Source organism: Cavia porcellus, unplaced genomic scaffold (assembly GCF_034190915.1).
Source record: "Cavia porcellus strain 051 isolate PalLab524CR breed Dunkin Hartley unplaced genomic scaffold, mCavPor4.1 scaffold_25, whole genome shotgun sequence".
NCBI classification, from domain to species: Eukaryota; Metazoa; Chordata; class Mammalia; order Rodentia; family Caviidae; genus Cavia; species Cavia porcellus.
This window is the reverse complement of record NW_026947508.1, coordinates 35,159,095-35,186,984: the sequence shown is the minus strand read 5'-3', so window position 1 is coordinate 35,186,984 and position 27,890 is coordinate 35,159,095. Positions and strand designations below refer to the sequence as shown.

The following is a 27,890-nucleotide window of genomic DNA, read 5'->3' as shown; positions in this document are numbered from 1 at the left end:
AGACAAATCTGAGTAAACAAACATAACAGGTTACTAAAAATATTCAATACTGGAAATGTGTCTGACCTCCTAAAATGTTAGTTCCCGATAAATTAGTTCTTGTCAAAATCCATGATTTGAGGATGGACAAGGTGGTGCACACCTGTAATCCTAGCACTCAAGAGGCTGAGGCAAAAGGATCTTTGCTAGTTCAAGGCCAGCCTGAACTGCATAGTGAAACACTATCTTAAAAAGACACACCACAGGGGCTGGGGATTTAGCTCAGCGGCATAAGCACCTGCCTTGCAAGCAGGCGGTCCTGAGTTCAATCCCTGGTACTGATTACAAGTTAAAAGTTAAAAAAAAAAAAAGACACACCACACACACACACACACACCACACATACACACAAATCCATGATTTGTTTTATATAGTACTTGGTCTGAAGATTATCTGAAGAGGGGCTGAGGATTTAGCTCAGTGGTCTCCCTGGCAAGCGCAAAGTTGTGAGTTCAAACCCTGGTATCAAAAACAAAAAACAGATTATCTGACGAGTTCATACCTAGGCCAAGAAATTTTTTTCATTGAAAAATAATGAAATAATCTGGAAACAAGTAGAAAAAGTGTGGTGGTAGTCGGGGGAGGCAAAATTCAGTTTCCTCTACATGTTCACAATACCTTTTTTTTCTTTTTTGGTACTGGTAATTGAACTCAGGACTTCAGGTTTGCCAAGCAGGTGCTGCACCACTGAGCTAAATTTCCGGCCTCAACAATTTTTTTCTTTTACATTGACCAGGCTGGCCCCAGACTCCAGACCCTCCTGCCTCAGACTGCGAAGTGCTGGGCTTACAGGTAGATGCAGGTACACAGGTAACAACACATTTTGACAGCAGGCCCTGTGTATGTGGGTTTGTCCCCACCCATCAAGCAAGCAGTGACCCAGTCACAGATACCAGTTGGGTGTCCTCTAACCCAGTTCTCTTCTGAAATCATCCACCTGGAGTTTCCTGTCTTAGTTACTTTTCTCATTGCTAAGACAAAGTACCTAACACCCAAAGTTAAAGGGAGAAAGGTTTGTTTAGGTCAGTTTGTGGAGATTTCAGCGCATAGTTGACTGGCTCCAAGGCAGGGTGGCAGAGAAGAAACAGTTCATTGTGGGCACAAGCAAGGGACAAGACAAGTCTCTTTCTGTTCCTTATACTGTGCCCAAGCTACCAGGACTTGGGCAGTGCCAAATCAACCAGTGGGCTGATTTAGTAATCATCCACCCTTAAACGTAGCACCCTCAATCCTAGCAATTATGAATCAATCACACACTCTGCATTAGCCACCTCTGAAAAGCCCCACCTATGACCTACAGGAGGCTTTGCGGGGACACCTAGATACAAATCATAAAACATGAGATCCCACAAATTGAAAGCTCAGTTCCAAAAGACTCTCCAACCACTTCAGATGCCAGTCACAAGTCCCAGGTCACTAATCTATAGTTCTGACCCACTTAAAAAAAATCAATAATATCACAACTCCTTCTAGGTTTAACCAATTTGCCAGAGCAAATCACAGAACTCAGGGACACATTTATTCATATTTACTAGCTTATTATAAAAGGTATCACGAAATACACACATTAAGAGATATATAGGGTAAGGGCTGGGACAAAGGACCCAGAGCTTCCATTTCTTCTTTGGGGATGCCAACCGAGGAATCTTCGCGAGTTCTGCCATCTGGAAGTTCTGTGAACTCTGTCCTTCTTTATTCACAAAGGTTTCATTACTGATTACATCAGCGGTCATGAATGACTGACTTAATCTACCTTCCTTTGCTGAAGACTGGGCAATGGGGAAATTTCCAGCAATGACTGCTACCTAAGTCTTTCAGATCAGCCCCTAACGTACTCAAATCCTTACCTTGCCCTGACCCCATCCTGCCCTAACCCTAACCCTTGGGGCTGCCAGACCCAGTCAACTCTCTAGCATCCAGAAAGAGATCACTCTGGAGATCCCAAAAGTCTTAGGAGTTCTATGCTAGGAAAGAGGATAAAGATCAAATACGTATTTCACAATATCTTACAAGAAAATTTGTCTTCTCAAATTCAAAACCAACTAAAAGCTGTAACTATTAAGATAGTGTGTACTGAGACAGGCACAGACAATGGAAGAGCCTAGAAATTAGCTCTCGCATATAGATACACACAAATATATGCCAGAATACTTGATATACATATATATCAATTCATCTTATGATAAGCATATAAGTATAAAAAAGGGCGAGGCAGGCCTGAGAGGCTACATAGCTAACCTCAGCAGGTTGCTCTGGGGAACAGGATGGGAATATGCGAAGTGATCGTGATCTTGGGGAAAACTTCACCTTCCCTTATACACTTTCGTGCAGTCACAAGTATTACCTCCATAATTTTTTTGTTATTAAAAAATAAACAACACATTGTAAAAGTAGAAGTTGGTAAATTCTTTGGGGAGCAATTTGGAAGTTATCTATTGAAATTTACAGCACTCATCACCCTGACCCAGCACTCCTATGGCTTTTCCCTCAAGCAATACTTCAACACGCAGGAAAAGGTGCATACAGGGTGCTCCTTAGTAGCCCTGACTACGGGAGCAAAACAATCTGACCAGTGTGAGTGCCCACCAACTGGGAGCCAACAAACAAATGACAGTGCGTCTCCCCAGTGCTGCAGTGGCAGTGCTGACGGCAAACCACAAACAGAGAGATACTGGAGGAAGTTCAAGGACAGCAATTTTATACCCTTGTGATCCGCTTGTGAGCAGGGTTTAAAGGCATCACAAGGAAAAATCAAGCACCCAGAGACTAGCAGTGGTAAGAAGCTGTTTCTAATCTTTGGACTGAAAGGGCAAGAGGAGAGAAGGGTGTCATCCCTGCAGGCCAACAAAAGCTGACTGGGGAGAGAGAGACAAGGCTGCCCAGCGGCAGCAGTGGTAGGCGGAGCATGGCTGCTACTAGGACTGTGGCAAGGTGCACAGCAGGGTAAAGAGTACCATGATCTCTCCCACCTCTTGTCCTCTTATAAACTGTTAGTGCATTTTATCAACTAATTCAAGTGGAAGCAAAGGATAAGGGAGTTGGATGTTGCTGTTTGCAGGAGGTCAGTGCCCAGTGCATAGAGGAAAGAAGTTTGATGATGACTCTGAGGTCAGGGAGTACAGAAAATGATGCATTAGTCAGAAAGCATGAACTATGTACCAACAAGGAGAAAATGCCTAGCACAGACTGCTAAGCAAAAAAGTTAGTTCTGGGCTAGTATGTCTGGCAACAACAAGGACAACAGCATCATTCAAAACATAAGCACAAAGCACATATATACAAGAATAGGTACCAAACTACTGAAAACAATTACTGCTGAAAAGTGGGCTTTGAAAGGATGCTTTTCACAATCTATTTACTAATATATTTAATTTTTATATTTATAAAAAAGCTAGGGCTATGGATTTAGCTCAGCAGCCTAAGCTGCCTGGCAAGCACAAGGTTGAGTTTGATCCCCAGTACCTAAAATAACATAACTTAATGTAACATAAAAAAATAATATAAAGTAACTTAAAAGTAAAAAACATAACGTAACAAAATAACAACATAAAATGAAATAGCAAATGTACAATGTTTTCAAAATAAAATAGAAATCAGAGAATTGCATTTCCAACAAGACAAAGGATCAGGTATTTTCAGGATCAAACTTTTGAAAATAACTAAAAATTTAGGTAGAATCAGACTGCCTACAAAAATGCAATGGTTCTTGGAAAGTTTTTACTTTCCCTGTAGAACAGGGCTGAAATGGCTGGTGTCACCTTCTGTCTTGAATGCAGATGTGACATCTAAACTGTCACAGTCTGTTAGTAACCATAGCCCAAGGCTCTAGTGGACACACAACAGTCAATAAATTTACTCATTCATTCAACAAATGTGATCGTGACATGGCTGAGCCAATCCACTATTTTGTCTTTTCCACTTAGAAATGGGAACTTTAAATGAAGCAAGTAGAAGAAACAGATTTTCAAAAGTGGACAATATATAAAGGTACAAATAAGAACGCAGAAGTTCAAGCCTCTAAGACAAGAACAAGAATATTCAAAGATTTTTTTTTAAATCTCATTTCTGTCAGGCATGGTGGCACACACCTGTAATCTTAGCACTCAGGAGGCTGAGGCAGGAGGGTTGCCACAAATGTGAAGCCAGTTTGGACCACTTAATGAGTTCAAAGCCTAAAATACATAGTGAGAACTTGTCTCAAAAACAAAACAAAAAAGAGGAATATCATTTCAAATTCAGTACTAGGCCAAACTTTTGACAAACTTTCTAGTGATGGGATTATGACAGAGAAAAAGATAATTATGCACTGCTAGTGGTAGAAGAGATTTAGTAACAACAGAATTGCACAGGCTTTTTATACTTTAACCAGTCTCACTTCTAAGAAAATATTCCAAAGTCCACTGACAAAAATACAAAATCTTATCAAAATGACTATTTATTACATACAGCACTTTTTGCAATGTAACAGAGTAAGTCTAAGTCTTCCAACTGTCCTTCAAGAGGATCATGAACTATGGTACACCCACAAAATGAAGTATTATACAACCACAAAAAGCACAGAGCCCTTGCCTTCTCCTTTCTATATAACTCAATTTCAAAAGCATTAGGCTTGAGGGACAAAACAAGGTAGGCACACATGCCTAGGGCAAAGGGGCAGGGAGGGCATCTGACCATGTGAGGGGTCAGGATATGGACTAACAGGAAATTTAGGGCTGACCACAGAAATAATTAAAATGGCAGGAGGATTTCCCAGTGATGGGGAAGGGAGTTACAAATATGGAAAGGGAAAAACTAGAATTCATTCTTGGTATTTACCAGAATTGGAGGTATCAGTGTAAACTGATGGTTTGGTTGGTTGCTTGCTTGCTTGGTTTTGAGACAGGGTCTCACTCTGTAGTGAGATCAAGGATGGCCTTGATCTCACTATACAGCCCAGGCTGGCCTCAAACTTGTGATCCTTCTACCTCAGTCTCCTGAATGCTGTGTGTGTTCCACCACACTTGCCTTGATGGTTTTCAATATATAAAGACATAAAAATAAAAACAGACGCAGGTAGCATATGTGCACATATATGGATACATTCAATCTGTCCACTAAAAGGACACAAAATCAGTCGTTATATCCAATAGCAATGAGCATATACAGCATCAAGGTGTTGGGCTTTAAATCTCATTCACTGTTACAGAAAGCAGGGATCCCCAAAAGAATGGCTGGCTTCACACTTGATGCAGAACAGGCATGCGATAAGCCTGGATCATCTTCTGTCTAAAAGTAAAAAAGTGCTCAGAGCAAGAATATGTCAAAAGAAGAAAAAAGCCAGCTTTGAGGGTCATATTCTGGCCAGATCTAGAACAATTGAACATCAAGATAAATACTCATGATAATAATGAATTGCAATCCATTAAATAAGAACTTCATAAATATTAATAGAAAGTTCTCTTTGGAGTGAAATGCCAACTAATGAATGTAGAAGGAACAGTATAATGACATGTAAAGTTACCATTTAGCCACAATTAGAGTAATAATGCAGCTAAAAACACCAAAATTAATGGGTAAAAGTTTTATGAGAACTAGTATATTATATGGTTTTTAAGTAACTCCTCAGAAAATATTTATTAGTTGCAAAGGGGAAAAGAGTAACTTCACAATAAGGAAATCTGCAGGTATCATCCCAGACTAGCCAAAGGATATGTGGGAATTATTTGCAATGTCTCTGCAACCTTTTTTGTAAGCTTTAAATTATTTCAAAATGAAGAATTAAAAAGGAAAAATAGTTTCAAAGTAAATGTTCAAAATAACCTGTTTAAATACTTAAACAAATGAAAGTTTACATGGTTACTTAAAATGTTGCTTATGAAAAAATTTTAATGATATAGGGAAAAGGTTTTTTGTTTTGTTTGTTTGGTAGGCACCAGGGATCAAACTCACAAACTCACAACCTCACAGTTGCCAGGCAAGTGCTTGCACCGCTGAGCTAAATTCCCAGCCCTAAGGGAAATCTTACGATAGTGTTGAATGAAAAAGCTGATGTGCATCGGTTGAGGATATGGTTCAGTGGTAGAAGGCTCTCCTAGCATGAATAAGGCTCTGGATCTGACCCATAGCACCAAAGAAAAGAACTGATCTACATATAATATGCTCAACTATGAAAAATAACAGTGGATCTTTTACTTACAAATCAATTCATCACGAGGGCTGGCTGTAACTCAAACTGGTTGTAAGTCAAGACTGTTTTTCCCATAATAATGGAAATACCCATAATTTTGTTGTGTTCTACAAAGCAACCCTTAACCTTTTCATAATAAACAAAAGGGTGTATGTGTGTAATTTAACAGAAACATCAATAATTTTCCTATTATAGTCACTAAAAAATTATAAAATATGCCTAGTTTACCAGAAACAACAATTTCATACTACACTCACCATTCAAGTTGACATCTTTGGGTTGCAGAAAGACAGGATAAAATGGCAAGTGCTTAGTGTTTGAACAGAGAATCCCCATCCATAAGAACATCAGGAATCTGGCTCTCTGGTGTCCTTCCTCTCTGTAGCCCACTAGGATCTGCTTCTGGCTCACTAAGTCTCAATCTTTTCAGAACTAGAAACTTGTTTAGTTTGTCTGTTTCTACCTTTTCTTCAACACTGCTCTGTAGTATGACAGGACACTGTCAGTAAGCAAGTGAACTCAATGACTGCTTTTTCTCTGGGTGAGTCTTCTCTGCAAATGTTTGTAGCTCTGTCCATTTTTTCAGGATTTCCTTTATTTCAGAAGAAGAGATTGGCTACACTGACTGTTCATGCTCCCCCTCCTCTTCAGAAAGCTCCTCAGCTGCCATTCTCTGCTGCTCGGCCAGAAGTTGCTGAAGTTTTTCTGTGGATTATTCCTCAGTATTCCTCAGCCAGTTCCCCACCATCACTGTTACCTGCAAGCCTATGGACTCTGCTACAGTGACCATGTCATCAACCACAGGGCCAATTTAAAGCTGAGGTGCCTCTACACAGCCTTCAAAGTGCTTCTCTTGTATAATTTTAGACCACACTTTCGCCCAGGCAGATCTCAGGGTCCTTAGAGACAGACTGGCCTAGGATTTCTCAGTTAACCCTGTACAGGAAAGAATATTGTAATGTTCCTTCCAGAACTCTTTAAGTGTTAACTCTGTATCAGAGACCATCTGGAACACCTCAGGTGTATAGCATCTAAAAGACTGCAGTAGAAGAGTTTTATTAGGTTGGAGGAACTTGACCTCAAGCCATAGGAATTTTTAGCCAATTCTTCCAAATCTTGTGAGTGAGCAGGAGCACTGCCCATGATGAGAAGAGCCTTGAGTGGTAAGCCTTTGTCCTTCTACAAATCTTGGCTCTATAAGACTGCTGAGGTGGTAGGCCGGGGATTTAGCTCAGTGGCACAAAAGTTTGCCTGGGAAGTGTTAGGTTGTGAGTTCAATCCCCAGTACCCGCCCCCCAAAGAAAGATTATTGAGATGGTGAATTTCAACATGCTGTGCATATCAGCAAGATGGGTCACATGAACACCATTCATACTTCTCCACAATTCCCTTCTTTTTTATTGTGATTGCTTCCTTTACCTTCCCTTCCCTACCTTCTTTTCCAGCTTTTTGGGGGCTATTTTGATAGCAATAATCATAGCGATTAAATAAAGCACTGACCAAAATCACATCTACAAACATGCATGCAGGCTCAGACTGATGTTTACATGCACTGACATCCTTTTCTAGCCTCATGAGTCTTTGTTTGCAAATGCACAAGTGACTGACATTCAGGTTGTAATTCAAGACTCTGGTCCTAGGTTAAACCTAAAATTCCAGTTGCAACCCAAGGTATTTGTGTATGAGGCCAGTGGTAACTTAAGGATCCACTGTAGTAAAGACCAGAAAACATAAAAATGCTGACAGATGAAAGAAGAGCAATTCAGCTGCTCCTCTTCATTCTCACCCACTACATATGTATTATTCAGCTTTTCCACTGCTGAGACAAAATATCTGACATATGCACTTTAAAGAAGAAAAGACTTAATTTGGCTAATAGTTTCCGAGACTTCAGCTCATGGTTGAGCAGCTCCAAGGCAGAATGTCACCATTTTTGGATCAGGTCTTTAAATTTGAGAATTCTGATTTTTATGAGTTCTTTATATATGCTAGATATTACTCCTTTGTCTGAGGTATACAGCTGGCAAAAAAAATTTTCCACACTATAGGTTGTCTCTTCACTTTGCTGCTGATTTCTCTTGCTGTGCAAAAGCTTTTTAATAAGATGAGGTCACAGTTGTTGATTCTTTGTAATAGTTCCTATATGAACAGAGTTTGGTCATAAACTCTTTGCTTAAAAATATGTAGAACAAGAGTTCTACATATTCTATCTTCTAGCACTGTTTCGGATTTAATATTCAAAGCTTGCTCCATTTCGATTTTAGTTTAGTATATGGTGAGAGATAGGGGTTTAGCTTTAATCTTCAGCACCTGGAAAGCCACATTTTCCAGAACCATATATTAAGGCTACCTCTCTTCCAGTGTCATGGTTGATGTCTGTATCCCCCAGGCCTCATGAGTTTACACTGTGCACTTGTGATGGTTCATTGTCTAGTGCTTGGATTGATGGTGTCAGTGCTACAGCCACATAGGGGTGGAGCCAGGATGTAATGTAATGGCAGGAAGAAGGTGTGTCTTACTCTTTGCTGGTTCCTGCTTGCTGTTTGCAGCTGCCATGAACTGCCGTCCAGCCATGCCAGCCTGCCTTGGAGCCAACTGAGTGTGAACTGAAACCTCCAAAAACTATAAGAAATAAACCTTTCCTTTCCCAACTTGGGCTTCAGGTATTTTGTCTCAGCAACGAGTAAAAAGTAACAAGACATCCAGTAAAGGTGTTTGGCTCCTTTGTCAAAGACAAGGTAGCTGAGTGTGTTTGGAGTTGTTTCTGTGTCTTTTAATCCATCAATCTGCAGGTCTGCTTTTTTGCCAGTACCATGCTATTATCACAGTAGCTCTGTAGTATAATTTCAAGTCAGAGGCTATGATGTACCCTGCCTTGACTTTATTGCCCAATATTGTTTTTGCTATTCTAAGTCTCCCCAAGGTCCAAATGAATTTTAGGATTGCTTTTTCTAATTCTGTGAAATATGCTGTTGGAATGTTGATCAGGATTGCATTAAATACGTGTAACAATTTGGGGAGTAAGACCACTTTTACTATACTGGCTCTTCCTACCCAAGCACAAGGGTTAGTGTTCCTTTCCTTTTTTTTTTTTTCTTTTTTGTACCTGGCATTGAACTCACAACCCCGTGTTTGTCAGGCAGGCACTTAACTGCTGAGCCAAATCCCCGGCCCTTATTTCCCATTTTTTGATACCCTTTCGAACTCCTTTTTCAGAGTACTACAGTTTTCAGTATAGAAGTCTCTTACTTTCTTCATCAGATTGATTCTTCCGTGCCCTGAAGCCCTCCATTCCTCCGCTTCTCTCCATCATCCTATTTCAAAACTCTATAATTCATTTGGACTCATGAAACAGCTTCCTAATAAGTCTGGTACCTCCGTTCCTGCCCCTCTCTGTGAGCACAAAGCAATCAATATATGGTTTACTCCAAACTTAAACTTCACAAACTTCACACTACCCTTACAATACAGTCCTAATCCCACTTCAGACTTATCTTTCTTATACCTCACCTCTTATGAACTACCAATACTGCACCTCTAGTGTTTTCAACTTACCATTCTCTCCCAAGCTCAGATCATGGTCCCCATGACCTCACTGTTTCCACTAACAAACTCCTATTCCCTTTTAAATCTCAGCTTAAAGGTTCATCCATTCCACAGGGAAGCATTACCTGTCTACACATTTCAGGTTAGGTAAGAATTTCTATTGGTAATGCCTGCTGTGCCTAATATAGCCCTATCCATTTTGATAGCACAAAAATTTTTGAAGCATTTACAAAAATTTAGCATTTACTTTCTGACTCTTCCAGGCAAGAAAAGTGTGGCTTACCAGTTTACTCCTGGTAGGTGCTCAAAAGCTACCTGTTTACTAACTGATGATTCATTTATAGCATGCTTAAAGAGAGCTAAAAAGCTACATGAAGCTAATTACCTTAATTTCCCATAAAAAGAAAACTCTGCTAGTGGCTGGTGAAATCCCAGCTTCCTGAGGACTGCTGCAAGTTTGCGGCCAGCCTGGGCTATACAATGAGTTCACGGCTAGCCTGGAGCACAGAGACCCTGTCTCAAAAAACAAAAAATGGGGCTGGGGACACAGCTCAGCAGAATGGTGCCTGACTGGCAAGCATGAGGTCCTGAGTTCAACTCACAAGTCAAAAAAAAGTGCAAGAACCTAAACCAATATAAACAAACCGCACTAACAAGTCTTGCTATTCCTAAAATATCCTACAACATGATTATTTTCTGAACTATATCTGGCAACAACAATTTCTAGATTAGTCTAAAATATCAGTTTTGCTTCTCTTCAAATGTCAGCCATAATGGATATGAACTCAACTATGACAAAATCATGTAGAGCAAAAAATCACAAAGGACTTCTAAGGTATACCTTTTGTGAATATTTCTGAGGCAAGGAAATTAGAAGTTAGGGTCCAGGGTGGGCAATGCACACCTGTAATCCCAGCACTCAGAGTCCAAGGCAAGAGGCTCACCACGAACTCAAGACCAGCCTGGGCTACAAAGTGAGTTCAAGGCCAGCCTGAACTGCATAGTGAGAGCCCGTCTCAAAAAGACCAAAAAAAAAAAAAAAAAAAAAAGGAAAGAAAGAAAATTAGAAGTTCCAAAACAGTTACTGGAATGTTTTTTCTTTTATTTATTTATTTATTTGGGGGGGGGGTACTGGGGATCAAACTTAGGACCTTGCCAGGGGCATTTGTGCTGCTAAGCTATTTATCTCCAACCCAAAATGCTCATGTTTAAAAAAATTTTTCTTTGTTTTTGCTGAACATACCACTGCTATTCAGACTATGCATGACCAAGCAAACTTAAGCAGTTAATTCACATGAAATTCTTTTACTCAGAAGAACTATAAGCTTTAATTACAAGTAACTGTGAGGAATAAAACAATATTGCCAATATTCATATAGCACTTACTATGGATCAGCCTGAGCTTTAAGATTTTTGTATGATTTAACTTGCTAAATCTTATCAAGCCTATAAAGCGATTTCCCTTTTTTACAGTTAGAAAAAAAAAAAAACTTAAGGAACAGAGAAGTTAAAGTGACAGAGCCATGACTCAAATTCAGCTGATCTGACTTCAATCACATACACTATGTTGCAGCTCTAAAATGACAGACTGTGGGGGTTAGAGAGTATGGGGCCTCAATGGCAGAGTTTGTGGTTAGCAGCATGCGTGAGGCCCCAGGTTCAACCCCAGCATGGGGGAGAGGGCAGGTTTTTCAGAGAGAGGAGCAGTTATATCTAAGTAATAAGGAATCAGTACACACATCATCTATATAAAAACACAGTAACAAAAGTAGAAGAAAGAAAGAGAGCACAGGAAATGAAGACTACACAACAGAATTTGTCACTGAATTGGGTATCATGATGTATCTCAGCAGCCGAGCACTTGTCTAGGGGCAATGACAGCCCTACCCGGCCAATGGTTCTATACAAGAACCAGGGGCAGAGACTAAAGGAAGATCTCCAGATAAAAAGAGTAAAACAACACAATTATTTAAACGAAATTAGCCTTCAATAAAGTCAATAATGAAAATTAACACCATCAAAAAAGTAAAAGTCTGAATGGTACAGAACAAAGTGGACATTGCTATAAATATAGTAAGAACCTTAATTTTAAATGATGTAAGTAAATGAAACAATTAAAGAAGCAAGTAAGCTACATGAAGCTAATCATCTTAAGTTTAAAAGGCTGTCCAGAACAAAGTAAAAACTATAAAGGCAATAAAAGTTACAAGAGATCCAGCATCAGTTGCAAGAGACCATCCAGCAAATGGAATAGAAAAAGGTACAAAAATGGACAGAAAGAGCTGGGATGCTAGAAAATTGGCCCAAGGATGCCCTCCCACTTTCCCCAACCCACAGTAGCAAAGGTGGCAAAAATAACCTTAAATTCTCCAAAGGGAATGGAAAACCTAAGCAAACAAATGATGTCCCAATTAACCACTGTAGGCTTACAGATTTATTGCCTCTTGGCTTTAAAAAAATTGTTCCTTTTTGCCTAACCTGCATAAATGAACCTGGGCCCCATTTTCCTTTGCTAGCTGGCCAGATGTGAGGCCTTGTCTGTATAGGGCCATAAAGAGATAAGGCAGGAGGGAAAAGGTTTGTTCGGTGTAGGGTCCAGCAGCACCTGTATCTTTTCCAGCACTCACACTTTTTCCAGCATGCAGCACTTGGCAGCTTCCATGAGCACCTCTGTGGAGCAGTTTTGCAGGAGGAGTGGGTTTGGTGAGATGCCCTGTAAGCAGCTTTTCCTAAGCAGCCTGGAGGGCAAATTTCTGGCAAAGATTTCTAGCAAGTTTTGACACGCAGCGAACCCACTACAACAGATCTAGCTCTTGGCTAGGGCAGTGCCAGAGAAGAGAGGCACTCAACTGGTATCTTAGCCTTAGGTGGTGGCTGCTCTTTATATGTGCTACTTCTCAATTCTTTGGAGCTCTCTTTACTTCTTCTTAATATCTTTATTTGAGATATCCCTTACATATCAAACAATTCACCATTTAATATATACAACCTGATGGCTTATAGAATATTCACAATCTTACAGAATTGCACAAATATCACCACATTTTAGAACATTTTCATTGCCCCAGAAAAGATACTCTGCAACTTTTCTGTGTCACCACTCTGCTGGATCTCCTGTTTTTCCAACCCTAATCTAGTTTTAGATTTTACAGATGAGCCTACTCACAATACAAGGTCATTTGTGACTGCCTTCATTCAAAATGTGTCTGAAGTTCATGCATGCTGCAGCATGTATCAGTGCCTCATCACTTCTTACTCCCACATAAAACTCCACTGCAGGGCTGTATACTGGGACTGCAGTCACGTAGCAGGGCCAGTCTCACTATGTAGTTTGAGCTAACCTTGAACTCACTATGCAGCCCATGCTGGTCTGGAATTCATGGGTCTGCCTCAGTTTCCCAAATGCTAGAAGTGTGCACTGCTACACCTGATTGACCCATTTTTAAATAGTAGACTAGGGGTAGCAAAAGTCAACCTCTCCGAGATCCAGAATCCAGACTCTGAAAAATAACAACTTAGTAAAGAATGAAAAAAAATGTAGCTCACTAGGAATTGGAAAGGAACAGACAATAAAGAACAGAAGCTACAGAGAAGTTGGAAAGACAGCCCACAACACAAAGTAAAGGACTAAACAATCTGATCTCTTTCCCCAGTTCACAGGTTATAGGGAGAGGACTCTGGCTCCCCAGAAGTAAGCATGGATCTGAGTTCTGACTGCCTTCCTCATCCATCAGTGACAGCAAGGATGTCAACAAGGACACTGCCACAGCCTGGGGAACTGAGGGGCCTTGGGAATGGGGTACATCCAACAGACCCACAGTCTGGATTGCTAGGCAGAGAAAACTGTGACTTGTTAAACTCCAAACTGTGGATCTTGGAAGGAATTCACTCACTTGAAAATACAGAACAGGGGCTGGGGATTTAGCTCAGCGGCATAAGCATCTGCCTTGCAAGCAGGCAGTCGTGAGTTCGATCCCCGGTACCGATAAAAAAGGAAAAAGACAAAAAAAAAAAAGAAAAGAAAAGACAGAACATTCTGTTTATGGACTCAATTTCTTTCTTGTTTCTTCATTTTCTTTTTAATTTTTTTCTTTCATTTCTCCATATTATTTCTTTTTTCTCCTTTTTTTCTTTATCTTCTATTTCTCATTTGTTTTTTGACTTATCTATATCTAATTCTAAAATATCTTTCTACTTCTTATAGTATCTTTTGTCTCATTTTCCTCTCCTTAATTCCTAGGAACCCATTTAACCTAATAGGCTAAAAACCAAAGAATGAAAAACAATATCCCATGCAACAGGAGCCTATTTATTCAGACAAAGTAGACTTTAGCTGAAACTGATCAAAAGTGGCAAAGGTCATTATATGTTGGTCAGGGGAACAATATGTGCCAAACAATGGCACATTCAACTTTATAAGACAAATACCACTGGACATAAAAGACCAGACAATGTTAGACACAATTATAATGAAAGACTTCAATATGTCACTAACATTAAACTAACTAGAAAAAAAAATCAACAAAAAATTAGAATTGAACAAATCCTTCAAAGAAATGAATTTTATATTTATTTTTCTACCCAGCAACAGAACACACATTCTTTTCAGCAGTACATGCAACTTTCTCCAAAACTCACCATATATTAGCCAGTAAGTCAGCCTTAACTAAATGTGAAAGAATTGTCACTATCATAGTCCTGCCAGCTTAAACCACCACTGCTATACGCATGACTGTTTCACTGAGCAGAAAAGAATGAAACTGAGACCCAAATACCCCAAAAATTAATGAATCAAAGAGTTGATTCTTCAAAAGAATAAACAAAATAAACAAACCCTTAGCCCACCTAACCAAAAAAGGACAGAAAAGACCTAAATCAATGGGATCTAAGAAGTGAAAAAGGTACAATTACAATGGACACTGCCAAAATAAAAAGCTGGGTATGGTGGCACATAACTGCAATCCCAGCACTTAGGAGGTAGAGACAGGAGGATTGCTGCGAATTTGAGGCCAGCCTGGGCTACAAAATGAATTCAAGGCCAGCCTGGGTATAGTGATACCCTGTCTCAAAAAAAAAAAAAAAAAAAAAAAAAAGATTATTAACTACTGCAAAACCTGTACGCCAATAAATTAGAGAATTCAGAAGAAATGGACAGGTTCCTAGATATATATTAATTACCAAAACTGCGTCAAAAAGATTTTAAAATGCTGAATAATCCTGTAATAGCAAATGAAATTGAAAATAAATAAAATCTACCAAGAAAAGCCCCTGGATGGGTTCACTCCTGAAATCTACAAAAATTTCAGGAAACTTTTAAGCTTAATATTCCTCAAGCTTTTTTTTGGAGGGAGACAGTTGGTACTGGGGATTGAACTAACTACCTTGCACTTGCCAGGCAGGCACTTATGCCGCTGAGCTACATCCCCAGCCATCCTCAAGCTTTTTTAATGAAATTAAAAGGGAAAGAGGACTCTCAAAGTTATTTCTGAGAGCTAGCTAGTATTACTCTGATTCCAAAACAAGACAAGGATCCAACCAAAATTGAGAACTATAGACCAATTCCTTTAATGAAGATAGAAGCAAAAATCCTCAACAAGATACCGACAAACAAAATGCTAATGAATCATCATTTCTGTTCTTTGTTTTTTGGGGGTTTTTTTGGTACTGGGGATTGAATTTATGATCTCATACTTGCCAGGCAGGCACTGTGCCACTGAGCTAATATCACCAAGAAGATCAAACACCATGACTAAGTAGGCTTCATCCCAGGGATGCAAAGATGGCTCAACACACACAAATCAATAAATACAATACATTACAGGAGAGGGGGAGTCATATGATCATCTCAATAAAAGGCAGAAAAAAACTTTGACATAATCCAACATCCTTTCACAAAATTTCATTTGAATAAGCTATTTCTCTTCTCTATGTCTTTCCAAAAGAGTTAAAGACATCATGGCCTTCCTGGCTCTATGCTGATCAGCAAAGGCCTCAATCACAAGAGAAGCCAAGCATTCCATTCCCATGAAGCAGGCTCTGCCATGCTGATGGGTAAGAGCTTCCACCAGAAGTATTACATCATATTACAGGATACATGCGTATCCACAATTACAGCAGAACAGCATAATCTTGGAAGCAGAAAATATGTCCATCAACACATGAAAGGATAAAGAAAACATATTTCTGGACATGGTGGCACATGCTTGTAATCCCAGCACTTGGGAGACTGAGGCAGAAGGACTGCTGCGAGTTCAAGGACAGCCTGGGCTATGGGAAGGAAGGAATGTAGTACTACTCTGCCATAAGGATAAATTTGAGTCATCTGTAAGAAACTGGACATATTCTGGTCATAATACTAAGTGACATAAATCAGACACACAAGTTTAAACATCACATGGTTTCTCTTATATGAAAGACCCAACGTATAAATAAAGAGCAAAATAAAAGATAAAGAGAAATGGTGAGCTAGACCTTTTATATGAGATAGGAATCAAGAGATGGACAGAAAGGAATGGGCCAGGAAGGGAATGAGATTTTTTTTTTTTAATTAAGGTATGTCGTGTACATGTACTAACTCTCTCAAAGAATGTGGTCATCATGTACTATAAGTCTGTACTAATCAAAAACATTTTAAATATCTCATTGTACAGATTCCTTATCTATTCACTAGCTCATAGGCATTTGGTTGTTTCCACCTTTGTGCTGCCTACTGCTGCAATGAATGTGTACAAGTTTTCATATAGATGTAACATTTTCACTTCTCTTGGGTACATACCTCCAGTTAATATTCGGCATATACCATATTTATAGCAGCACAGTTTGTAATAGCCAGATGTAGGAAGCAACCTAAATGCCCATCAGCTGAAGAATGGATAAAAAAGATGTGGTATTTTTATGCAATGGAGTACTACTCAGCCAAAAAGGAGAAACTGGAGACTTTTATAGGTAAATGGATACCCCTTGGGAACATACTCAGTGAAATAAATAAGACGCACATGTGTAAACACTGTATTAGTGTGGGAAGCTAAATCACATGTGTATGTATGTGTGTGTGTGGGTATATATATATATATATATATATATATATATATATATGAAATAGCTAAGATATTTATCCTACTGATTTCTCTGAGTTCACTGAAGAGAAAGATTTGTGTTGGTATTGTGCAGATAACTGAATGCTCTGAGTAAATGATTTGTGTACGACAGTGTGCAATATATGTACCACTGCTGTTTCCTCACTGATATGTTTTGAAATTTTGTTTTAGCTTTTTCTTTTTCTTCTTGAAATAAAATGAATTCAGGAAAAAATATATCAGATATTTATTCAAGGGAACGACATCCTCATAGATCATGTGGTAATTCTGGGTTTAACTGAGGAAATGCCAGACTGATTTCCATGGCAGCAACATTCATTTTACATTCTCACCAACAGCATATAAAAGTTCTGATTTTGGCACACTTGCTTCAACATTTGTTATCAATCCTGTAGATTATAGCCTTCCTAATGGGCAGGAAGTGGCATGTTACTGTGGTTTTGATTTCCTTTTTTGTGATTGCTGATAATGCTAGCCATGTTTCCACATGCTATTTCTTATATACTTTTTACTAGTTACTTTGAAGTTACTTCAATTATTTGCTGTAATTAATTGTATCAAACTTTGCTCAAATTGCCAAGTAGTTTCTTTCTCCTGATTGGACTCTGGCTCTCAATATGAGAGGTCAGTGGTTTATTAAGCAGAAACTCAATGTCTAACAGGATTTTTTTCTTTTAGTACCAGGGATTGAACTCATAACCTTGCACTTGTTAGGCAGGCACTTATGCCACTGAGCTAAACCCTCCGCCCTTCTAACAGGATTCTGAAAGTAGGAAATAGCCAGGCGTGCTAGTGCAGGCCTATAATCCTAACGCTTGGGAGGCTGAAGAGGAGAACTGCTGGGCTACACAGCAAGTTCAAAGCCAGCCTAAACTACACCGAGAAACTCTGTCTCAAATAAAACCAAACAAACAAAACGACAAAAAAAAAGTAAAAATGGGAAATAAAAAAGGAAGCTAAAAAATGTTTATAACTGGTTAGATACTCCTTTTACAAAGAGCTAAGGAAAAGCCTGGAAGGGTATGGGAAATAAAAAACCCCTGGAACAGGGGCTGGGGATTTAACTCAGCGGCATAAGCGACTGCCTTGCAAGCAGGAAGTCGTGAGTTCGATCCCCGGTACCGATAAAAAGGAAAAAGACAAAAAAAAAAAAAAAAAAAAACCCGGGAACAAGACTTTCAGTTTTGCACATGTGAGTTCATATGTGTTTTTACAAAGGAAACTTTTTTGAATAGGAACTGTTAAGGTCTCTGGTTTTATAGGGGATTTTTACCTTTTTCTTTTCTTCAACGGCATTCAAAGGACAAGTCCTAGACATAATTTTATTTGGAAAAGGTGACCTCTATGTGGAAGATTAATAATACTCAATGCACTCTGGCAGGCTGAAGCAGGAGGATCAAAAGTTGCCTGGGCAACTTAGCAAGAGTGGGTCAAAAAAAATAAATAAAAAAGGCTAGGAATATACTCAGTGCAAAGGCCCTGGGTTCAACTCCCAGTAGCACAAAAACTGAATATAGCTGATTTTTTTTTTTGGGGGGGGTACCGGGGATTGAACACAACCTCACACTTGCTAGGCATGTGCTTATGCTGCTGAGCTAAACCCATAACTGATCTTAAGAAAACTCAATAGCAGTATTTGAAAAGACAATTTCCTCTGCCCAGGCCAGCTAAGGTAGAATAGAGACTGCTCTGAAAGGCAACTGAGAAATGGCACTCTGCCCAGAAAAGATGGAAAGCAAAATTGTAGCTTGAAAATAGTAACCTGCAATATATAAATGAATGTGTACTGCTGTGTGCAATAAAACTGGTATGCCAGTTTGCAGGTCCTCTGTTCTGTATTGTATAGGGACACAAACATGTAGCAAAAGTATAAAAATATATATGAGAAGAAAAGAACTTCAAGTCAAAACTAGTGATTCTCTCCAGTAAAAAAAAGAGGAGACTGTGAGGGAAAAAACACACCGGGCTTTATGAAAAATGTAATGTCCTATTTGTTAAGAAGTTTTTTTAAAAAACTGAAATAATATGGCGTACTAAGACTTAATGATGGGTATCATATTATTGTGCATGTATGTGTAAAATAATATATCATTAGAAAGTTGAGATAAGGTACTCTTTTATTGCTACTCTTTGAGACTCTAAGCTTTAGGTCAATGTAGCAGTTCCATACTGTTTACTTGCCCATATCTTTAAAAAAGGCAAGGGAAGGAGCATAATAATAATAAAGCTATGCTGCACTCCTGAAAAGTAACTGTTTGACTCTGCTAGAAGCTGTCTTCTCAATGCAGACAAAAGCCATTATTACACAGCTGAGAAAAGCAGTGGGCACACACAATACCTGCTCCCAGCAGCAGTGATAAATGAAGCTCAGACATGATGATGGTAGTGATTAGTCACTGCCCATAAGCTTCCAAAAAAAGGCAAAGCCTGAACTAAACTGCCTCTGGGAAGCTGAAACCGTGGAAGGATAGGAGCTAAAGAGTTGAAAACTCATCCTACTGGCAGTGAGAACCACACGAGGGAAGAAGTAGAGAAATGGGGTGGATCTCATTTCACAACGATGCCTATTTGCTCCAGTGGTAACGCAGAGGACAGACAGGAGAGGGCTGTGCCAAGAGCCAGGTGACACCCTGTTAGCAGCCTGGGCCATCTACCTTCAAACAGGGAGAAACTGACACAGGTGTTCGAAGTGATTCACCAGGTTACTGAAAGAAACACCAGAATACCCATGTGCAACTTAATGTTTAATTGTACTGGCACTGCCTCCCCAGCTGAGCAAGGCACATGAGGTCCCACGCTACGAGGGCTGGTGGCACCACCCTCTTCCGTGCCTTTCCTAATGTCTGCAGCTTCTGTGGTACAAAAACACATCAATGTGGCTAAGCTTGTGAAAACGATCTTTTTTTTTTTTTGTCTTTTTTTTTTCTTTTTGTCAGTACCAGGGATCAAACTCACGACCACACACTTGCAAGGCAGGCACTTATCCTGCTGAGCTAAATCCCCAGCCCCTGTGAAAACGATCTTTTAAAGCAGAATCATCACTCTACTTCATCATGAGATACTAAGAAATCATGAAATTTGCACCTCAAAATTCTCCAGCTATCATAGAGCAAGATCTTAGGCAATTTCCAGAAGTTAAGATAAGGTGAGTATTTTTCTTTTTTTTTTTTTTTTTTTTTTTTTTTTTGTCTTTTTTCTTTTTATCGGTACCAGGGATCAAACTCACGACTGCCTGCTTGCAAAGCAGGCGCTTATGCTGCTGAGCTAAATCCCCAGGCCCTGGGTGAGTATTTTTCTTTAACAGAAGTACTGGTGTTTCCAGTTTGCTATCTTTCCTGGAATGGCAAATGTCTGTCAGAAGCATGGAATCTACCTGATATTCCCCAAACACAAACATCCACCCTTCCCAGACACAGGAAATGGTGCAACCAAGGCTGAAAACCAGCTACTTTTCAAAGAATGCACTATGTTGAGTGCATCTTGAACAAGTTTTTAAATGTTGACATCGACGTTTTCTCTAAAAAAATAGAAGTACGATGTAAAAGTTATCATAAACAAAGCTTTTGTAAATGGTGAGGAGAGGAGGGGTTGAAGGGAGGGGAGGAGAATGGGAAAGAAAAGGAACAGGTTATATCATGTACAGGTACAAATTCTCTATGATGAATGTGATTATCATGTATATCTAAAATGTAGCAAAAATTTAAATTGAATTGCAAAATAAAATGAAATAAAAGCTGTCATACAGTAGCAACAGTTCTCAAAGTAGTCTGAGGTCCTTAAGAGTCACCAAAACCCCTAAAGGGGATCCATGAGTTTAACACTTTTCATAATAATTCTAACATTATTTGCCTTGTTCACTCTCATTCGCTCGTAAGGGTCCAATAGGGTTTTTTGGAGGTTACATAACATGGGAAGACATGGAATAACACAGTTGTTATGGCTAATAGAATATGTACTGTGTATTCTTTTGATTTAAAATTTTCTCAGCATTTAATCATTTTAATGCATTAAATACATTACCAACAGACAAACCCATAAAGATGAAAGTCCTGAAGGTATTTGGTAATTTTTAAGCTTTAAAGCACCCTTGAAGCCAAAAAGTGGATACTACAACACATTTAAAAAAACAGAATTTTCCAAACTGCATAACCTCTTTTTTTTTTTTTTTGGTACCAGGGATTGAACTCATGATCTCACACTTGCCAGGCAGGTGCTTGTGGCACTAAGCTAAACCCCCACCCCCTCTTTTGGTCTTTTTGAGACAGGATTTCTCTAGGCAGTTCAGGCTAACCATGAACTACTACATAGCCTAGGCTGGCCTCAAACTTGCAGCAATCCTCCTGCCTCAGCCTCTCACGTGCATACGCCACCATGCCTGGCTTGTTTGACATATTTAAAACAAAAGGTTTCAATGGTTTCTTAACCCATGTTAAAAAACATAATTCTGCCACTCTTCAATTATCTTGGAAGAGAGACTGACATCAATGAAAAGGAAATTTAGTGAAATAGAGACATTAAGACAAGACAGTAGACGACATTTAATCAGAAAAACATGAGTTCAGAGAGGAGGAACTCCTGTCAAGTCAGGATGATTAGGGAGGAACCCAACAGAAAACAAAACTAAATTAAACCCTCATTACCATATTTTTTAAAAAAATATCATCAGATGAAAAAACAGTAAAATACCAGAAGGGAAGAAGCCAACAAGGACAGGCCATGGAGAAGCTGTTACGTTTTTAGCAGCCCAAGCTGTGAGCATACTGCAGTAACATCAATGACAAGAAAGCAGATGTACACACATGTAAGTGTCATTTCTGAGGGGTGGAAACAGCTGGATGGCCACATATGAAATGCTAACACTTAAACACTATTTTCATGTGTTTTTTGCAGTACTAAAGATTGAACCTAAGCATGGTGGCACATACCTGTAATCTCAGCACTCGGGAGGCTGAGGTAGGAGGATTGCCATGAGTTTGAGGCCAGCCTCAGCTACACAGTGACACCTTGTCTCAAAAAAATGAAAATGAAAAACGAAAAGACTGAACCCAGGTGAACTCTATCACCAAGGTAGAACCCCAGCCTATTTTATATTTAGAGACAAGGTTCTCCTAAGTTCCCCAGGTTGGCCTTGGACTTGAGACCCTCCAGGTCCCAGCCTTAAACACTGTTTCACTGGTTACAATATTCCTATCAACTTTCCTTTCCTGCTATCAGAAAAGGTCCCTTATGCCTTAACCTCACAGATCAGCATCATCAATCATCTTTTTTTTTTTTTTTTTTTTTTTTTTTGTCTTTTGCGTTTTTATTGGTACCAGGGGTCGAACTCACGACCACCTGCTTGCAAGGCAGGTGCTTATGCCGCTGAGCTAAATCCCCAGCCCCTTCATCAATCATCTTAAATGCATAAATAAAACCACAAAGTTGGCAGTGGTTATCTTTAGGTGGTAAGCATTAAGGCTAATGATTGCCCACCATAGGCTAGAAGCAAGAGGCAATATACTAAACATTAGGAGTATTAAAACTATTATTTTAGTCAGAGGTGGTGGCACACGTCCATAATCCCAGCTACTAAAAACCATGAGGCAGGAGGATAGCAAGTTTCAGGCCATTTAGAGTAATTTACCTAGATCCTGGCTAAAACAACAAAAATAGAGAGGGCTGTGGGTACAATTCAATGTCAGAGTGCTTCCCTAGCATATATAAGGCCATGGATTCCATTCCCAGTATTGCTAAATATAAAAACTATCACTTTTATTGTAAGAGGTCCTTTATATATCTAAAAACACAGGGCCAGGTTTGTCTGTCTGTTTTTCAGTACTGGGGATCAGACTCAGGACCTCTGCATTGAGCTGCACCCTCAAGAGTATTTTATTTTGAGACACAGTCTCACTAAGTCACTTAGCTGCCCAGATTAGGCTTGAATTTGCAACCTTCCTGCCTCAGCCTTCCAGAGTGCTAAGATTACAGGCCTGTACCACCATACCTGGCAGGACCAAGCTTTTTACGTTTATTCCCTCCAATCTGCAGAGCAACCTTGCAAGATAGGGATTTTTATCCCTATTTTCCAAATTTGAAAGCCAAGAACATCAAGAAAGCAATTCTACAGTCTACTCAAGGTCATACGATAGAAACTGGTGAAGTGACTAAAATCCTTTTCTGCTATTGAAAGCAGGACACATAAACCTCTCATCTTACTGCACCATCCCAACTATCACATCCTTCCCTCCAGTCTCACCTCATTCAATCTCTCCTCTAAATGTAAATATGACTTTAGTGTAGCAGGCATGGGCTATGATTGCAAACCTAGAAATTCCCATGCCAGGAAAACAAGACACATACTTACTCAGCCACCTCCTCACACAGTTCTCCTCAAAGGCAAAGCTGACGACAGTCATTTCCTACCTTCAGCTCTGTCAGGGGCTCGAATTACCTTGAGGATAAAGCACAACTCACAAAGCCCTTCTCAAACTCTTCTACAGCACCAATGCTACACACTGCCCAAACACACTCCGCACTCCTGCCCTGCAAGCCTCCTCACTCAGGAAGCAGCAAGATTTGCTCTTCTGTCTCTAGGTCCTGGCACTCACTGTTTCCTGCATGACAAGCCTTGAAAGCCACATCCAACCAGCTAGTAATTATTGGTTCTTCAACACTTAAACTAGGTGTGAGCTCCTCTAGAAAACCGTTACTTATATTCCTGACATGACAAGACAGTCACAAACCTTGTTATAAGGTAGTCAGGCCTCTGCAGATTCAATCAATAACAGATTAAAAGTGTTTTTTTTTTTAAAAGTGCACCTGTACTGAGCATGCACTTTTTTTCTTGTCTTTATTCTCTAAATATAACAACTGTTTACATAGCATTTACATGGTGTTAGGCAGTACAAGTAATCCAAAGCTAACAAAGATGAAGGAACTCTTTTGAGTGTTATATGCAAACACTCTGCTGTCTGAACATGAATGTCCTTGAGTTTTGGTATTCCTAGAACCAAGTGTCCTAGAACCAAGCCTATAAGCATGTTGTGGCCTGACAGTATTATAACTACTGGTTTACTTCCCTCAGGTCCTCCCAAACTATAGGCTTTCTGAGGCCAGAGCCGTATCATTTACACTTCCAGTGCCATAACACATAGTCTAGCACAGAGCTTGTGTCCAATAAATATCTGGAATAACTAGACTACTTAGTATAGTGGGATAGGCACTTAAGTATACAATAAGATATGAAAATTTTAAAAGGCATGGCAGGAATGTGGTCCAAGGAAGAGGGAGGAAAGAAAAAGAAACAGGAAAATCTGAGAGAATTCATATATTTCTGGGGCTTCCTTATCTGTTCTTTTGAAATGTCTTCAAATCCTGCTATTGTTGCTGCTGCTGCTACTCTGATTTTGAATGTTTACTTTGAGCTAGGTATTTTACTGTGCAAAGCACTTTACCGGAACTAATTCATTTAGTTTTACAACAGCGCTATGTATGCCATAATCCCAGCATTCTGACAAGGAAACTCGGTCTGGAAGAACCTGGGGCTGGAGATGTAACTCAGTGGTACAAAACTTGCCTAACATTCAAGGCCCTGGGATCAACCCCCAACACCACACACATATACACAGTTTCTTTCTTTCTTTCTTTCTTTCTTTCTTTCTTTCTTTCTTTCTTTCTTTCTCTCTTCCTTCCTTCCTCTTTCTTTCTCTCTCTTTCTTTCTTTCTTTCTTTGTCTTTTTGAAACAGGGTCTCACTGTGCAGTTCAGGCTGGCCTTGAGCTCACTTTGTAGCCCAGGCTGGTCTCAAACTCGCAACAATCCTCCTGTCTCAGCCTCCCGAGTGCTGGGATTGCAGGCATGAGCCACCATGTCTGGCTCTCATACACACACTTTCAATGTCAGTTAGTAGTACAGACAAGCTCTGAAGCCAGATCTTCTGTTTCCTGAACCAGGGCTCCATCCAACCTTCTCTGCTTATTCTTTGTCAAAAGTGCAACCTCCCCAAATAACAACTTTGCTAGTCTCAATTCAACTGTAAGTTCTTTATTTTATCCAATCATATGAAAATGCATTTCAAATAACTACAGATTTCTTAAATCCAGTATCTTGAATGTAATTCAACTTTTTAAATTTTTGGATGTCACAAGGTCATGCTTTGTTGATTACGAAGGCCAGAAAAAGTAATGCCTTCAGGAATAACTATGTTATATATGGAACATATTATCCTCGTATAATTGGCCTTGGCATTTATAAATTCTTGTTATAGACTTTTAACTCTGAATCTACCTTTCCACTATGCCTAGAGCTATTAATTCTTGCTATTATCAATGTTTGTATCTGATAGTAGTACTTCTTATTCCTGCTCTCTAAATCTTTTTTTTTTTTTTTTAAAGGAGGGCCATCTCTAATCTTTGACAGTCTATGACACCCATAGAAGATGTAGTCTTTATTGCTGTTCATCAAATCGTTTTGGTCCTTTGTTGCTAGGCATATGCTAAGAGTACAATTCCTCAACCTGCTTTAAAGTTAGGTCTAGGGGCTGGGGATTTAGCTCAGCGGCATAAGCGCCTGCCTTGCAAGCAGGCAGTCATGAGTTCGATCCCTGGTACCGGTAAAAAAGGAAAAAGCCAAAAAAAAAATAAAATAAAATAAAATAAAGTTAGGTCTGGCCATGTGACATGCTTTGATCAATGAAATATAAATGAAAGAGACAGAATCTGCCACACTGAGACAGAATCTTTTAAAAAGCCAGCATTCACTTGACCACCAATTGTCTTGGTTCCTGAGTGACCCCTATGGAAGCAGAGTCCCCTAGTAGCATGAAGAAGAAATCAATTTCAGTTCTGTTAAATCACTGAAATCTTTAAAACTTTTGTTAGTATTGTTTAACCCAAGCTATCCAGACCAATACACTGTCTCTCAGTAAGGGATTCTCTCATAAATAACATTATTTACATACTTTATGGCAGCATTTTCTTTCCGCATAGCATTTTTTTGTATCCATCTAGTTCAAAGCTTTTCTCAATATATTTGCTAAGTATCTACTAAGTAAAAAAACTTTGCTAGAGACAAAGATCATGATTCACATCTGGAGAAAGCTTCAGTCCTATGTCGTGACTGAAAGTTAAGACAAAAAGACTACAGAGTTATAGTCATTTTAAGGAGAGCACTAATTACGTGGGAAGAAAAGCACAGAAACAATTCACAGAAGTTTCCTACAAACAGCCCTAAACATATGTAAGAATAATTCAAGAGGGTCACTTAAGGTAGAAAAAGCCAAGATAAGTACAAACAGTAAAGCACACAGAGCAAGCAATTCAAATAATCAGGAAATAACAGTAAAATCTGAAGGTGTGGCCAATAAAAACATTTGCCCATACTTTCATGCCAGCTGTTCTATGGCTAGTTCAACATACCCAGAACCACTAAAAGTCTTGGCAGAAGTGACGCACCTGGAAGAGATGGCAGCACACCTGGCAAGTGGGAGGAAAGAAAACAATCCTGCAAGAGAGGAGTGTTCTGGGTTAACTCCCGGAAGTTTTATCAATGGCCCAAAGCAGTGTGATGACATCAGGAATGGAGAGAAAAGTGGATGCAGGATCAACACGTCCTGGCAAGCAACTGCACACAGGAATTAAAAAGCAAAGTAAAAAGGAACCCAAGGTGCCAGTCTGTGATGGCTGAGAACTATTATCCCAAATGTCTGAGGCTAATCAGAAAATGACAGTGGCAAAGTATTGTTGAGTCTCTTTCCTGATGCTTAGTTCTGTCTTCACTTGAAGAGTATCAGTTAACGTTAACTATGTTCTCTCCTGGGGCAAAGGTACCTCGGCTTGATTCTATCCACTCACTCACTTTCTGTACGACCTCATCTCCCACTTTCTTCAGAAAGAATCCCTGGAACCAGCCAGGTACATTTCAAGTTCCCCCTGCTACCTTTACCATCCACACTTTCTATCAGCTCATTTATCTTCTTCCAGACAGGCCAGACACACTCTTGGGCCCCAACTCAAGCTTTAGCTCCCCTGTGAAGCCTTCCTCAAATGGATAAGTTTCCCTTTTTCTTGATTTCTATAGTTCTTACTGTACTAGAATTCTAGAGACCATATCATTACCATTATCACATTTTCATATGTGTCCTTTATGCTCTCTACTCTATTACAGGCCCAGCAGAATAAATTTCATATCTTAAATGTCTTTCAGTTCCCTTCCACAACACTTTGCACAAAATATGCACTCAACAGACACTTGAGGGAGCTAGGCATGGTGCCACACATCTGCTATCCCAGCACTCAGGAGGTTGAGGCAGGAGGACTGCTATGAGTTCAAGGCCAGTCTGGGTCACATAGTGAGTTCAATGCCAGCCTGAACTACATAGTGAGACCCTCTCTCAAAACAAATAAAAATAGACACTTGGTTAAGCAAGGCAATCTAGACTCACGTGAGTCTTGTTCCATAACCACTGTTCTGTTAAGCCACAGTTAGACATTAAGTCTTAAGAAATTCACCACTTTACTTCAAACTATACTTGAGTTATTAGTGTTGTGGGTTGACATAACTAACGCCATCTTGTGCCCTGTATTTGACAGAGAAGAATGGAAAAATTATTCAGGGTACAAGTCCCATGAGAAAAGCAGAATGAGCTGCACTCACAAGAGAAAAATTAACCTGCTCAACAAAGAAGCAGGACACAGGTGTCAATTAAAAATTAATGTAATATTCTAGCTAAATTGTTTCCAACAGGATTTTTTTTGTTTCAAAAGCCCTGTAACCTTTTAGTTCGGTGCCATTCGTTTGGACTCTAAAACAGGGCTCCAGCTGAGCACAGCTAATACAATTCCAAATTTATCAATTTGGCTCCTTAGATTCCTACACCACTAACGAACCCACTTCAATTAGTACTTCAAGAGATTATTTGAAGCTACCATTGGGTCACCAACTTCTATAACAGCTTTCTTTCAATTCCCTCACTGCTGACTTAAAGACATATCAAACAGTTCAGTGATCATCATTCCAAAGTGATTCTGACTTAGAAACAATCTAAATTGTCATGAAGACTTACTT

General features: G+C 39.5%; 1 protein-coding gene across 1 annotated transcript in view; it reads right to left on the bottom strand.

Annotated features, from left to right (window-relative positions):
* The window catches only part of LOC101788419 (uncharacterized), a 165,395-nt gene that overhangs the window by 135,962 nt on the left and 1,543 nt on the right, over nucleotides 1–27,890 (bottom strand). The window lies entirely within an intron of this gene.